At 42.7% G+C, this 16,886-nt stretch overlaps 1 protein-coding gene and 1 long non-coding RNA gene across 16 annotated transcripts in view; one reads left to right on the top strand and one right to left on the bottom strand.

Moving 5' to 3' along the window:
• Nucleotides 1-16,886, top strand: part of LOC137422867 (interleukin enhancer-binding factor 3) — a 350,140-nt gene that overhangs the window by 149,886 nt on the left and 183,368 nt on the right. The window lies entirely within an intron of this gene.
• Nucleotides 5,134-8,563, bottom strand: LOC137423886 (uncharacterized). The gene is made up of 3 exons (XR_010983799.2): nucleotides 6,395-8,563; nucleotides 5,321-5,509; nucleotides 5,134-5,194 (listed from the first exon to the last, which is right to left on the bottom strand). It is a non-coding gene; the product is annotated as an uncharacterized LOC137423886 (long non-coding RNA).

Raw genomic sequence — 16,886 nt, 5'->3', positions numbered from 1 at the left:
TCCTCTGTGGCCACACTTTGGTTGGCACCGCTGTCCAGCAGAAACTTTACAATCTCCAAGTGGTTTTCTTGTGTCCCATATACAGTGGAGTAAAGCCATTCTGGGATTGCGCATTCATGTTGGCTTTGTACTGCACTAACACCTTCACTATCTCGGTCTGGCCAGCGAGTGCTGCAATGTGCAATGCTGTGTTTTACCTGTAAAAACTTCCTGAACCTGCATATCGATGTTAACGAATAAATCTGCTGTGTGCTCCTTACTATCGTCTTGGCAAGATGGGAAAGAAAACTCCAAGGTAATGCTGATGATTTCTGCATTTTCAACGTCATTCATTTGTCCCTGCATTTCTGTATGGTTGCCATTGGTAAAATCCAGAGTTAAAGAATCAATATGCCTCTTCTTCTTCTTCCTTGTTACACACACACAACCTGTCCACCAAGTTCCATCCGAATCTGTCCACAACTTTTTGAGATGTCCAGCCCACAGACAAAAAAGACAGACAGACAGGCAGAACAGAACAGAACAGCAGTCAAACAGAAAGACAGGGTTCCAGCTTCGGTTTGAATCCTGATCCCATTCATTCAATTCATTCAATCCTGATCCAAATTCATTTAAATAATTGTAGGCAAAGCAAATATAATCATATAATATTGAAAACATAAAAATCTTTATATTATAAAAACATTTTTCTTGAGGTATATATTCAGTTTCTTCCCAGCACAAGTTAAAGGTAGTTTCAGCAGATTAGTGGGGCAGCTTAGGTAGTGGATGGGGACATGCCGGATAAAAGCACCAAAATTTTATCAGGCAATCTTCAGGGTCCCAGCTATGATTCTATAACCGGCGCCAAGCGATACGACCACTCTTATTTGAAATTTTGTATTATTTGTGAAAGAAATTTTGGGAAATTTTTTTTTGGGGTTTTTGAAAAAGAAATGTTTTTGTTGCAGAAATGACAATCTTTTCCGAACATTTTGGTTTAATTGTTTTTAAAATCGAACATCTAGAAGTATTTTAAAACAATATTTGAAAATTAGGTGTCTCGGGTGCATTTCCTCAATTTGGAAATGGTTCTTGCAGAGTTTTGTGGTTCTTGCACAAGGATACCAATGAGGTCTGACTTCTTTCCTTGGCGCAGTTTTCCTCTTTCAGATAGAGAAGGGGGGTGCGGATGATTTTCATGCTGGAAGAAGGTTCCCATATCTGTATCCCTGTTCTGAGCAACTATGTACAGACGAGAGAAGAGGGACACATCATCTTTCAACAGGGAAACATCCTCTGACTGCTTCCTCTTCCCCTTGGATGGTGACCTGAAGAGAGGCAATGAGTTCCTCTTCACAGGCTCATGGATGGACTGCCTTCGTTCAGTGATGATAGCCTTGTTGTAGCTGTCGTACTGAGCCTTTCCCACTTCTTCTATGGTATGCACAGTGTTGGCCACAGATTCTTCAATCACATGCCGCGTGTCGAGTGCAATCAGCTCGCTTCCTTCATCTAGGAACGGGTTGCTCATCTCGTTGATAACTTGAATAAGGCCCAGTGTTTGCTCGTGAAATGTCTTCTGCGCAGAGAGACCTTCTTCATGGTGCTAGCGTTCATCTTCTGAGATGGCAGTGTACAACTCCCGCTCCAACTCAGTGAGAATGCGTGCCTGCTCAGGTCCGGCGATCATCCACTTCTTGAAGGCTGGTGGGTTTTCAGTCAGGCCGACTGCTCCTCCAGGGCCCTTCACAAGCTCATTATTTTGTTCATGGGCTTGGTCGATCGGAATGCTGGAGAACCTTCTGGCTGTCTTCTGAACAACCCAGTTGCCTCTGACAATAAACTCCTCTTCGATTGTTGGAGGGAGGCTCTCCATGTCATGGATCGGGACCCATCTGGCATAATTATGGTGGTCAAGTGCGAAGAACCATGGTGCCAGGGCTTTCAGAGACTCGACATACAGGGGAAAGTCTCTTTCTCTGTGAGCGCGAACGAAGGTGAGTCCCAGGAGCTCAATCCTCAGGATGGTGTCCCAGTACTGAAAGGTTGGACTCTTCGTGATCATGCTTTGTTTCCAGTCCTCTTCTGTCCTATCTTCAGTTGCTGCACCAGCAGCTCCCTTCAGGTAGGCATCATGTTGCAGCTTGGAGAGTGCCAGAGCGCTGACTTGGTGGGCATGCCTGGTTCTCGTCAGGTGTGATGCCTTCAGGAAGGATTCAGCTGTGCCAGCAGAGGCTATGCCTGCCTGGTTTATTGCTGTCGCCCATCCAGATCCGTCTAGGTAGTCTCCAAGTGTCTTCCACACCGCCATCTCCAGGTGGAGTCCGCCGAACATGACAACATACTGGTCTTCACCGTGTGTGGTAGGCCAGTGCCACTGAATGAACTTGGCAAGCGCATACAGCGGAGCATCCATTGCTATTATTGGAATCTGTCCAGGGTTCAGGAACTGTGTAGATTCACGGATGACATCCATTCCATGCTTGATCATTGCAGGTGTGGCTGCCTTCTCATTGAAGAGAGGCAGAAGTTGAGTGATGGCAGCTTCTACTTCTTGAGCAGGACTGTTTTGAAACGAGGCATGGTAGGTGGACCAGGCTATACAATCTCCCTTGACCACCTCTTCTTTTGCCAAGAGCTGACTGGCATGTTCCAGCCATTTCTTTTCTTGTTCGCATGCCTTCTTCAGGTAGCCATGTACAGCTGTGATGTCACGGGTTGGCTTGGGCACAGCCACCGACGCCTTGGGAAGTGCCACAGCTGGAACATTTGTAAAGCAGTGTGGCAGCTGGTGGGCCTTTGCCCCTCCTGACATCAATGTTATTCCTTCTTGGATCTGTCCCCTATTTGATGCAGTTGGCGACTGGAAGAGACTGATGCTTGTTCCATGGAAGGAACCTTTGGCGGTTGTGCTTGAGGGGTTGTAATCAAGGTTGTCTAAGGCCCCCACGGTGAAGAGACCTTGGCGGAGCTGGACAGGACATACTACACCTTTCATCTTCATGTTTTCACATACGGCAGTGGCGATTTCATTCTCCACTTGCAGGACCCTGTCATAGCTGACACTGATGCCCAGTTCATACATCTTTGTGACCAGCTGTTTGGACCTTGTCTGTGTGTGCACATTGAGGCCGATGTACAGCTGAAGGGGTGGTTCACAGTCTGATGAATGACGTGATCTGCCAACTTGGGGCCCTTGTGTGTCGCTTGGGGCTCTCTGCTCACGCTTCTTGGTCTTCTTGCAGTTGTAAAGGATGACCTGTGAAGCTGTGAGACAGGCCTGTGAATCCGCTGTGTCCTGGTCTTTCAGATCAGCCCCTTTCATCAGCATGGTTATCAGGGATTTGAGTTGGGTCGGGACAGCCTTCTGCTGGCAGTCACTGGGGAAGGCACCATCAAAGTTGAACCCGCTTGAGCTGAAGATTTCATTTCGTACAATCCTGGCAGCTTTCGCCAAAATCAGAGCATCTCCCTCAAAGTCCTGTTTGAACGCCTGCTTCAGCATTTCCTGCATTCCTTGTTCACACACGAGTATCACTTGCTTCCCGTCACTTTGCTCTTGGGCATGGGGGAAGTGATTCAAAACTTGCTCCTTGAAACGGCCCTTGTTGATGTCACTGGTAATACCAAAGTCTGCAAGGCGCTTCTCGTAGAGGTGCCTCAATGAGGCCAACTTGAAGCAAAATGTAGCTTCTTCTATCTCATTTTCAATGTGTGTGAGGAGTTCTACGAAAGCTCTTGCTTTGAACTTCTTCACATTCGCAGGTTCATCCTTGGAAGTTTCTCTTTGTCTCACTAGAGACCGATCCGATTCCGAAGACCAACGAGGCAAGCCAGATGATACTTTGCTTCCAGGGCAATAAGGTCACCGGCTCCTTCAATCCTGTCCATTAACTCTGTCTCTTGCAGATCGCTGGCCATAAACCTGATGTTATCATCTGCGCCTAGAGTTCTAAATTCATGCAGGAGTCCATCTTGCTTAGTGCAAAATATGCAGATGGTCTTGTTGAGCGATTGGCGCGGCCGCCGGCGCCTGCCTTCAGTAGTGCCACTTTCAGGGGTAACATCTCTCTCCCTCTTTCTTGCTCTTTCCAGTCTGTTTGCATTGAACTGTGAATGACAGGATTTGTGCCACTGTGCACGATTCCTGATGAGGTCATCCACAGTGATATCACTGCCGAAATGCAGCGGCACCGGCAACGAGTTCAGTTCTCTGAAGTGAGCCACATTTTCTAGGAATGATGCATAGGCCGCCGGTGCTGATGTGTCTGCTCCACATGCATTCAAGGGGCAGCGCAGGGATTCAGGTGTAGTTTGTTGGCAAATTATGCACTGTGTCCATTCCATCTTCATGAAGTCTAGTCCTCGAAACCTGCAACACAAGGAAACACAATACAAGGAAAATTGCAACATATAGCAACATATAGCAGATATAATTTCAACATATAGCAGATTTAATATAATATGCATGTAATTAAATAAAAATATATAAATAAATATTGTGCATGCATCTTGCTGTTCGGATCGTTTGGCGCCGGTTCTAGAATTGAAGCTTAGATGCTGAGGAAATGCACCCAAGACACCTAATTTTCAAATATTGTTTTAAAATACTTCTAGATGTTCGATTTTAAAAACAATTGCACCAAAATGATCGGAAAAGACTATATTTCTCATTTCTGCAATAAAAAAAATTCTTTTCCAAAAACCCCCAAAAAAAATTTTCCCCAAAATTTTCAAAAAATAATTTCACAAATAATAAAAAATTTCAAATAAGAGTGGTCGTATCGCTTGGCGCCGGTTATAGAATCATAGCTGGGACCCTGAAGATTGCCTGATAAAATGTTGGTGCTTTTATCCGGCATGTCCCCATCCCTTTGAAATTCGGTGCTAAGCTGCCCCACCAGATGTCTTAAGGTTTTGAATCTCTTTCTGTTTAAGACAAGAGGGGAGAGAAAATATTAATATAGGGTGAAACAAGGAGAAGGTAAATGGATGAGGATATATAATAAATAAACCATACCTCCAAAAAATCGAGCTTTGTGTCAAGGTCGTCAAGATGAAAATTTAGGGTATCACAGGTTGGTAGTAAATAACCACTCTTTGGGATTTCGAAATAATCCCAATAAAAGTTATGATCATCGAGGTCGTGGTTGTGGTCATCGATCTCAACTCTCATCTCTGTTAATAAAGGGTTTGTTTGAGGTGTTATATTCTGTTTAAAAAAAAGAAAGAAAAAACATTAGGAGGAATGATTAAAAGATACATCGTATTGTCAATAAATAAATAAATGTCAACTCTCGTTTATTGATGTCAGTCAGAGAGATGAATAATGAATTACCAGGGGTAGACTATGATGGTGGTAATCTTCTAAGAATGGTGAAACATTGAATAAATTCGTTGAGTGAATATTCTGAGGAATATTCTGAGGCATCTGGGAGGTAGGTTGTTCAAACCCGTATTCAGTTCGTTGTGAAACTCTTGAGGAACAACTTGAAATTCTGCTGGGACATTCACAATATTTGAATTGCTGTAATAAAGTGGAAAAATAAATAATTAGTTATATAATTAATCACATACAAAGCTCTCATTAACAGTGTTTAATACCAAACGAAACTTATAGTGGGGCGGCTTAGCCCAAATATTCAAAAGAATTGTGCATTTTGTGATACAAGCACCAAATTTGGCACACTAGTAGACTATCATATTATGAAAAGATCTGGATATTGGGCCATCTCAGATTCAGAGATTTGATTTTTGCAAGATTTGCAGATTTTGCAAGCTGAGATTGCAACGCCAGGGACGGCCGACTCCTTCCTACGAGCTGCCCACGTCACCCGCACAAGAAGAGCTCATCAAATCACTGCAGTGGCACTGCACATCCTGCAACACCGTGCGTATGAACGCCACTGTATGACATATGCTGATGATGCAGAAGACCTGCCTGAGTTCGAAGACTGGTGTCACCAGAGAGGAGAAGACATTCCCAACTTTCAGTACTGGGCAACTGTGCTGGAACTAGAGATGTTGGTACTGGTCTACGTGCGTTCTCTGCGGCAGGCTTCATTCACGACGTACCTTGATGCCCTGACGGAACTGGTCCCATGGTTCCATGCCTTAGACCACACACACTATGCCAGGTGGGTCCCTGTTCACCTGAGGGACACGGTTGCACTCCCAATGAAGCACCCAGATGTAGCCAGAGAATTCAGGGCTGGCAACTTCACTGTACAGAAGACGAAGAAGGTGTTCTCTTCGATCCCAATCGAATCGAAATCTTGCAAAAATCAAATCTCTGAAACTGAGATGGCCCAATATCCAGATCTTTTCATAATATGATAGTCTACTAGTGTACCAAATTTGGTGCTTGTATCACAAAATGCACAACAGGTTTGCTATGCTGCTACACTATTACCAATATCCTGGTGAGTTGATATATTCTTCATCAGAGGAAAGACCAGAATAAGACAAGTTGACCTCATCTTCGTCGATTCGCAATGTTTAAAATTGAACGAAGACGGCTTTTATAATGTGTTTAGGGAAGTGAAACTGCCTGTCAGTTACGGGGAACTTAGGGCGTGAATGTGAAAAACAGGAAACAAAAACAATGAATAATTCCGGGAAGGGATCCAAGTTAGACAACATGTCATTTCTCAAAAGTGAGGGGATTAATGAGAAAAGGTTTGAGTATGGTTAATGTATTTATGTGCATCCCTGTCTTTTTTACTTTTATATAAATGATAGAACCAAGCATTAACCAGACTAAAGAGTGGAGGTGTAATCAACCTTGGTATATAAATGGAAAACATAACGAATGTGAGAAATACCAAATAGGTATAATTGAAAAGGCAACTGGTAAAAAAGTTCACAAAACAAATAAGAGAATTAATTTAAACTAGCCGAAACCCGTGGAACATCCACGGAAGGGAGGATGTGGTGTATGGATAGAGTGTACCAATATGGATGGCATAGGGGATTTGCTTGTCCGAGTAAGAGTTAGGAAAAAAGATGAGAATGAAGAGTGCGTATATGAACAACGTATTTATGGCAATCTACTTAAATGACAACGCTACGATATACTTTTGAAAAATGAATGGATTCGTAATAGGAATCGGCATAGCACCACCCTGGCCATTTTTTATGAGACTATATGGTGTGGGTTGGATTTGTGTGAACAAAATCAAGAAAAAGGCGACACTTTGTAGAATCCAACTTACACTGTGTATAAAGTGTCACCTCCTGACTTTGTATTTTATATTGTTAGAGACAAAACAAACACTAAATAACATAGCCACATACCAAAAATGTGTATTTTCAATTTTCACTTGTGCAAAAATGCTACTCACAATTACATCGCCTGTGCGTCGGCCTGTGATTGAGCCAGAGAGTTGGCCTGTGAGTCAACTTCCTTTCCAATGTCTGCAAGAATTGAAATACTGATTGTGAATGTGTAAAATTATATGAAAGAAGAACACGCATATCAATAGACGATGCCATTGAAAAGGAGCGCAGCTGTCAATAGAAAAGGATGTCTGACATCAATTTGACATTATTGCACAGGAAATGACAAACAAAGAAACAGTTCATTTCCATCGGGTAATATTACGATGAGAGATCAGCCGATACCTTTATTATGTCCATCAGCATCCATGGCACTTAGGGAAAAAAAAAACGTGGCATCAGCCAGCCGCAGCCAACTATCACGTACCGTCTCGAAGTCAATACCATCCTTTTATCTCTTCGTATACACCTCACTGATTTCTACCTTATCGTGAACAGGGTAAAGCCTACTTTGATAATCATGAACGGTGGCAGATGCAGGAGCGAAAAGTAGGCGTAGGCCTCGGCCCTACCTATCCAGTTGTTGTTTCCGTTGTGTAAGGGGGGAAAAAAACAAACATTTTGGCCTCAGACCTTTGAGAGTACGTCGTTCCGTGAACTTTTTGAACGGGCCTCGTATGCCATGCTTCGTCAACGTTGGGTTGTTTTTAAATGATTTGAAGGATTAACTTAAGCACCGTGAATAGAGCAGATACTGATGGGCTGCTGATCGGTTTCACTTCGTTGTTATCACAGTATATGGAAGAAATTATGGTAAACCCACCTGATGAGGTTAGCGTACACCGCCATCGATGACACCGGCACAAATGGCGGAATAGATGGATTCTTCTTCATCGCATTGCATCGCATTCTCTTCCTGTGAAACTGTTTCATAGAACTGTGTCGTTTATGTACATTTTAATTTTATTACATTCACGTAGTTTCACATTCTTGACTTCGTGGAGCTTCAATGTGGTTCAAAAAAATAAAATAAAAATGGATTCTTCTTCATCGCATCGCATTGTCTTCCTGTGAAACTGTTTCTCCATTTAACGTTTCTAAAATCAAAACTTTAAAAACTTCTTCACTTCGATTCGAAAAAACTTCAAACTTCAAAAAACGTTTCCAAAACGTCACTCCATTTAACTTTATTAAAATGACGATAAAGACCATTTGGTTCACACCACCCATCACACCACGCATCGCCTTCGCCCAGCAGACGCCAATACGATGGTGTCGTAAGATGGCGTCGTATCGGCCGATAATCGGATGCTTTTGGGTCCCAAAGTCGGCGAATTCAGATTTTTCGAGTATGGCTGTACGTGATAAACAAAGAGCGCGGTTCGTAGATGGAAAATGCATTAGTGCCGTGGGCATTGGGTCACTGGGTGCGGCGTAAAAGGGATAACAAAGTCGAGTCCTTACGGTATTATTATATAGATACTGGTGAGTTGGGTGAAAAACATGGAAATTTTTTTGAGTGGATGGAAAACTTTGATGGTTGTCAGGAAAATATATACTTTAATTTAAAAATGGCGTGTGGCACTGGAGGCGCTCAAACAAGAACATTGAGGGAGGTTTACCATTTTATCTTAGCTCAGTTAAAATATCTTGATAAAGAACCAAACTCAAACATATACTTTGTTAATTTATTAGATGGTGATGAGAGTTGTAAGAGAATTAAATTATTTCCTACGCATAAACAAATATTTGTAGGATCGTTGTTTAAGTTTATTAATAGTTAAATGCTGGTTGGAGTAAAGAAGGTTATTATTATCTTTTTATTTAAGTCAAAAGATAAAGTTTTGGGAAAGAATTTAAAAGAAGATATTTCTTTTGCTATGGCTATACGGGTATGCTAAAAAAAGGTTTAACTAAAAGGCTAAAAGGTCATAAAAGACCAAAACGGCAGGAATAGAGGTGATAAGAGAAAACGAAGGAATATGAGGGTAAGGGAAAAATTTACATGTAAGTGCATGGAGAAATAGGGGTGGTCCAGGAACAACATTTTCCTTCTACTGATATCCCTGACATCATCTCATTAAGATCAAGCCCACAATATCATTACAAACACTATTTGGCGTTGCTCCTGAATCTTCGTGTCGGTCTGCATTAGAGGATAGGTACTCCAATTGATGAAATTGACAAAATGTTGATTGAGGTTTGCTAACCGACATGGGAATGTCCATTTGCTCCAACGAAGGGTTAATGACCAAAATGTCATCTTGTTGCTTCCCATGGCAGTTAGCTTACCTCAATCTATGTTCCGTTGATTTTATCCAGAACCGTATTGATCCATATTGTACATCACACCTTTCCTATGCCATCTCCAGGCGCTGCATAATGTCATTGCCGGGCACCGAAGGGGGCTCAGCAATGACGCACGCTGAAAGGGAGTACTCAGTTTTCACTCTGGTTGTTTTCTTGCTTTGTTGTTGTGCACCGCACCTTCCCAATGCCATCTCCAGGTACTGCATAACGTCATTGCCGGGCACCGAAGGGGCTCGGCAATGACGCATGCTGACAGGGAGTACTCAGTTTTCACTCCGGTTTTTTTTTTTTTTGTATACAGAATCGAGGCTCGTGCTAACATTTATCACACAGACAAATCAAACAGACAAACAAACAAAGTATATAAAAAGGGGAGCGGTAGACAAGATGGGGAGAGAAGGGGAAGCACATAAACACAACATTTGAGAGCAGGGACATCGGGAATGTATGGGTGGGAGAGGACTCGGGGGGAGGCGGCGTGGAAACGGGGGGGCGGGGGGGGAGGGTGGGTGTGAGAAGTATAAACACAAGGACACCAAGGACTTCCAGGAAAGAAGTTGGTATTTCAAAAAAGTGAATTTGGGGTGAAATTAGCGGGGGTAGAAAAGATCAAGTTTTGGATGGGGGAAGATAAGTGATGGTGGTGAACAGCTGTTTTAAAGACCTGGAGGGAGGAGTGGGATTGAAGAGAGTGAGGGAGTTTGTTCCAGAAGCGGGAGAAAAGAGGAATGAAGGAGTGAAGGTGAGCAGAGAGTCCTGATTTTGGCAGTTTAACCATAAGAGGGTTGCAGGCAGATCTTGTGCGACCTGAAGGAATATTTGGGGGACAGAGCCCAGAGAGAGCTGGAGGAGCAAGGCCGGAGAGGAGTCGGTAGAAGACAGAAAGACCACAACCTGCCTGCGGTGAGTGAGTGAAAGGCCCTTGGAGGTAGCTTCATCGCGGGAGATTCCAATGATTCTGAACGCTTTGGTTTCAACAGCGTGAAGACGAGCCAGGTGTGAGGCAGGAGCACCAGCCCAGAGGGGAGAGCAGTATTCCATTGAGCTGCGGATGAAAGCCTTGTCGGAAGGAAGGACTTCGCACGATGGAGGATGCCCAGTCGGCGACTGGCTTTGGAGGCGAGATTTGAAATGTGGTTTTCCCAGGAAAGATCATGGCAGATAGTGAGACCCAAAAGCTTGAGTGACAGAACTTCTTGGAGAGGATTATTCAGAAAGTGGAATGGAGGGTTGTCCAGTCGGTCTTTTCGGAGAGACATCGTAAGAGTGTGAGATTTGTCAGGATTGAAAGACATGTTCCACATGTTTGCCCAGTCTGTGATTTTGTCCAGGTCTGCAGAGAGTGAGGAGGCTGCAGACTGCCGATCTGAGGGATAGGAATGGAGCGGCAGAGAGTGGAGTCATCAGCAAAGAGACAGAGAGGATTTTCAAGAGAGTCGGAGAGATCATTGATGAAGACCAGAAAAAGCACAGGGCCCAGAACACCGCCTTGGGGAACTCCAGCCTGAACAGGAAGAGGAGATGAGAGAAACCCATTCAGGGCCACACGTTGACGACGACGGGAGAGGACGTTCGCCAGCCATGCGTTGAGATTTCCATGGATACCAAAGGAGGAGAGTTTGTTGAGCAGAGTGGGGTGCCAGACCGTATCGAAGGCACGTGATATGTCAAGTGAGACATCTCTGATTGCCTGTTTGGCATTGAGGACCTCCATCCATTGTTGAGACAGCAGAGGCAGCATGTCCAGAGTAGAGTGACCTGGTCTGAAACCAAATTGATGATCAGAGATCAAACCATTGGAGAAGATAAAGATTTCATTTCCGAAGCAATGATGGATTCCATGACTTTGCTGATAATTGGGAGAAGGCTGATTGGTCTGTAGTTGCTAGGATCTGTTTTTGCACCTTTTTTGTGTAAAGCGGTGATGTTGGCTGATTTCCAAGCAGATGGCAGATGACCTTGAGCAAAAGAGAGGGTGAAGAGAACAGAGAGAGGGAGTGAAAGAGCGGAAGAACAGGATTTTAGGACCCGTGGGCTGATGCCGTCAGGTCCAGTTGCAGAATCAGAGTCGAGGTTGCAGAATCAGTTTCTTTCTTGTTTACTTGTTTGTTACTTGCAAAATCGAAGATTTTTCAAGTGTATTGGTCGGTTGTGTTTGTGGTTCTGTCTGTCTGTCTGTTTGTTACTTGCAAAATCGAAGATTTTTCAAGTATATTGGTCGGTTGTGTTTGTGGTTCTGTCTGTCCGTTTGTCTGTCTGTTTGTTTGTTTGTTTGTCACCGGCCTACAGGTCACAATTGTCAACCGATCTTCACGAAACTTCACCAAGTGGTAGAGTTCGTCAAAGGCAAGAAGCGTATTGTTTTTGGGGTCAATAGGTCAAAAGGTCAACATAGACCAAAGGTCACCAAATTTGCTAAACTTCTAAAATCCTCAATTTTCATCCGATTGACTTGAAATTTGAAGACCACTTGCATATCTGGTCACTGAATTCAACCACCAAGTATATTTGAGGTCAACATAGCCCAAAAGGTCAACATGGGCCACATTTCTAATATCCTCAATTTTCATCTGATTGACTTGAAATTTGAAGAGGACTTGCATATCTGGTCACTGAATTCAACCACCAAGTATACTTGAGGTCAACATATGCCAAAAGGTCAACATAGGCCTAAAGGTCAACATAGGCCAAATTTCTAAAATCCTCAATTTTCATCCAATTGACTTGAAGTTTGAGGAGGACTTGCATATCTGGTCACTGAATTCAACCACGTATTATCTATCTATAATTCCAGTAATCTCTGTTTGTACGTCTGTACGTTTGTACGTCTGTTTGTCTGTGACCGCTGTTTCTCGACAACCACGGGTCCGATATACTTTTCACTTGCCAGGTATATTGCTGGGGACCCGAGGATGTGCCTTTTCAAGGTTTCATATTAATCGGACAATTACTTACCGAGCTATGTCCAAAAAACGATTCAACCAATCAGAGAGCAGCGAACGATCGCGTGTGCCGAACGTGGAGGACACACTCTGCCTCGGATGGCACATTTGAGAGCGTATTCATTTATTTCACGTTTGCAAACTATGTTGGCGTTAAACTATGTTTTAAAACTAATAAAAACGAATTTGCGATTCATTCGCTTTCCTGCGCGTTTGTGCACGCGATGGCGATTTCTTTACCAAACTCCGGAAGCCGTTCGCTTTGGACCAAACCATTGCATGTAAATAGAGGGGGGGGATTGTCACCGTACTCGCAAGCCGTTCGCTTTGGACCAAACCATTTCATGTAAATAGAGGGGGGGGATATAATTTTAGATATAGATATAGTACGGGCAATGCCCTAGTCTATCTATAATTCCATTAATCTCTGTGTGTTTGTATGTGTGTATGTGTGTATGTGTGTGTGTTTGTCTGTGACCGCTGTTTCTCGACAACTACCGGTCCGATATACTTGAAACTTGCCAGGTATATTGCTGGGGACCCGAGGATGTGCCTTTTCAAGGTTTGAAATTAATCGGACAAGTACTTACCGAGCTATGGCGATTTAGCCGTTCGCCGTTCGCTTTGGCGTTGCGAATGGACCAAACCATTGCATGTAAATAGAGGGGGGGGTTCTGTGGTCGTTGCGAATGGACCAAACCATTCATGTAAATAGAGGGGGGGGGGGTTCTGTGGTCGTTACTGCCACGTGGTTTCAAAGTTTTTTTTTGTTGTTTGCACGCATGTTTTTTTGCACCCACGTACGGGCACGCCCTAGGATGTTTACACACACACACCCCTACACAATTTTTTTTTTTTTTTTTTGGCAAGGAACGGGCACCCACGTACGGGCACGTCCTAGCTTATATATAGTACGGGCATGCCCTAGTCTATCTATAATTCCAGTAATCTCTGTCTGTACGTTTGTACGTCTGTACGTCTGTTTGTCTGTGACCGCTGTTTCTCGACAACCACGGGTCCGATATACTTTTAACTTGCCAGGTATATTGCTGGGGACCCGAGGATGTGCCTTTTCAAGGTTTCATATTAATCGGACAATTACTTACCGAGCTATGTCCAAAAAACGATTCAACCAATCAGAGAGCAGCGAACTATCGCGTGTGCCGAACGTGGAGGACACACTCTGCCTCGGATGGCACATTTGAGAGCGTATTCATTTATTTCACGTTTGCAAACTATGTTGGCGTTAAACTATGTTTTAAAACTAATAAAACCGAATTTGCGATTCATTCGCTTTCCTGCGCGTTTGTGCACGCGATGGCGATTTCTTTACCAAACTCCGGAAGCCGTTCGCTTTGGACCAAACCATTGCATGTAAATAGAGGGGGGGGATTGTCACCGTACTCGCAAGCCGTTCGCTTTGGACCAAACCATTTCATGTAAATAGAGGGGGGGGGGATATAATTTTAGATATAGATATAGTACGGGCAATGCCCTAGTATTTTCAATAAACACAGGCCAAAAGGTCAACATAGGCCAAAATTCTAAAATCACCAATTTTCATTTGATTGACTTGAACTTCTAAGAGGATTTATATATATGGTCATTGAATTCAACCACCATCTATTTTTGAGGTCATTGGCCAAAAGATCAACATAGGCCAAATTTTTTATATCCTCAATTTTCATCCGATTGACTTGAAAATTGAACAGCATTTGCACATTGAGTCACTAAATAGGGAAACTAACTATTTTTGAGGTCAAAAGGTCAAAGGTCAACTCAAGGTCAACCTTCCAAAATCATCATTTTTCAACTGAAAAATCGTCACTTTTCTTCCTGTTGACCCGAGCTTTGATCAAGATTGTAAATTTTAATCTTCATGAAATGGACAATTTGCTGTATCATTGGAAAACTTTTTTTTTGGGGGGGGGGGGGGGTGGGTGGGCGGCGGATTTTGCAAGTATCGTGCTACGCATGACGTCTGCTTGTTGCTTGCAAAATCGAAGATTTTTCAAGTATATTGGTCGGTTGTGTTTGTGACTCTGTTAGTTTGTCACCGGCCTACAGGTCACAATTTTCAACCGATCTTCACCAAACTTCACCAAGTGATAGAGTTGGTCAAATGCCAGAAGCCTATAGTTTTTGGGGTCAATAGGTCAAAAGGTCAACATAGGCCAAAGGTCACCAACTTTGCTAAATTTCTAAAATCCTCAATTTTCATCCGATTGACTTGAAATTTGAAGACCACTTGCATATCTGGTCATTGAATTCGACCACCAAGAATTTTTGAAGTCAACATTGGCCAAATGGTCAACAAAGGCCAAATTTCTAAAATCCTCAATTTTCATCCAATTGACTTGAAATTTGGAGAGGACTTGCACATCTGGTCACTGAATTCAACCACCAACTATTCTTGAGGTCAACATAGGCCAAATGGTCAACATAGGCCAAATTTCTAAAATCCTCAAATTTCATCCAATTGACTTGAAATTTGAAAAGGACGTGCATATCTCGTCACTGAATTCAACCACAAATTATATTTTAGGTGAACATAGGCCAAAAGGTCAACATAGGCCAAATTTCTAAAATCCTCAATTTTCATCCAATTGACTTGAAATTTGAAGACGACTTGCATATCTGGTCACTGAATTCAACCACCAAGTACCTTTGAGGTCAACATAGGCCAAAAGGTCAACATAGGCCAAATTTCAAAATCCTCAATTTTCATCCAATTGACTTGAAATTTGAAGAGGACTTGCATATCTGGTCACTGAATTCAACCACAAACTATATTTGATGTCAACATAGGCCAAAAGGTCAACATAGGCCAAATGGTCAACATAGGCCAAATTTCTAAAATCCTCAATTTTCATCCGATTGACTTGAAATTTGAAGAGGACTTGCATATCTCGTCACTGAATTCAACCACCTCGTATATTTGAGGTCAACATCGGAAGGTCAACATAGGCCACATTTCTAAAATCCTAAATTTTCATCTCATTGATGTGAAATTTGAAGAGGCCTTGCATATCTGGTTGCTGAATTCAACCACCAAGTATTTTTGAGGTCAGCATAGGCCAAAAGGTCAACATAGGCCATCATGTATCATTGGAAAACTTTTGGGGGAGGGTGGATTTTGCAAGTATCGTGCTACGCATGACGTCTTCTTGTTTGTTTGTTTGTTACTTGCAAAATCGAAGATTTTTCAAGTATATTGGTCGGTTGTGTTTGTGATTCTGTCTGTCTGTCTGTGTGTTTGTTTGTTACTTGCAAAATCGAAGATTTTTCAAGTATATTGGTCGGTTGTGTTTGTAACTCTGTCTGTCTGTCTGTTTGTTTGTCACCGGCCTACAGGTCACAATTTTCAACCGATCTTCACCAAACTTCACCAAATGGTAGAGTTGGTCAAATTCCAGAAGCCTATTGTTTTGGGGTCAATAGGTCAAAAGGTCAACATAGGCCAAAGGTCACCAACTTTGCTAAATTTCTAAAATCCTCAATTTTCATCCGATTGACTTGAAATTTGAAGACCATTTGCATATCTGGTCACTGAATTCAACCACCAAGCATTTTTGAGGTAAACATAGGCCAAATGGTCAACATAGGCCAAATTTCTAAAATCCTCAATTTTCATCCAATTGACTTGAAATTTGAAGACCACTTGCATATCTCGTCACTGAATTCAACCACCAAGTATTTTTGAGGTCAACATAGGCCAAAAGGTCAACATAGGCCAAATTTCTAAAATCCTCAATTTTCATCCAATTGACTTGAAATTTGAAGAGGACTTGCATATCTGGTCACTGAATTCAACCACGTATTATAATTTAGGTAAACACAGGCCAAAAGGTCAACATAGGCCAAATTTCTAAAATCACCAATTTTCATTTGATTGACTTGAACTTCTAAGAGGATTGATATATATGGTCACTGAATTCAACCACCATCTATTTTTGAGGTCAACATAGGCCAAATTTTTAATGTCCTCAATTTTCATCCGATTGACTTGAAAATTGAACAGCATTTGCACATTGAGTCACTAAATAGGGAAACTAACTATTTTTGAGGTCAAAAGGTCAACCTTCCGAAATCGTCATTTTTCATCTGAAAAATCGTCACTTTTCTTCCTGTTGACCCGAGCTTTGATCAAGATTGTAAATTTTAATCTGCATGAAATGGACAATTTGCTGTATCATTGGAAAACTTTTTTTGGGTGGGGGGCGGGGGGCGGCGGATTTTGCAAGTATCGTGCTACGCATGACGTCTTCTTGTTTGTTTGTTTGTTTGTGACCGGCCTACAGGTCACAATTTTCAACTGATCTTCACGAAACCTCGCCAAATGGTAGAGTTGGTCAAAAGCCAGAAGCCTATTGT

This window comes from Myxine glutinosa, chromosome 3 (assembly GCF_964187855.1).
Source record: "Myxine glutinosa chromosome 3, kmMyxGlut1.1, whole genome shotgun sequence".
Classification (NCBI taxonomy): Eukaryota; Metazoa; Chordata; class Myxini; order Myxiniformes; family Myxinidae; genus Myxine; species Myxine glutinosa.
Note: the sequence above shows the minus strand (reverse complement) of the source record. Positions and strands in the feature narration are given on the sequence as shown.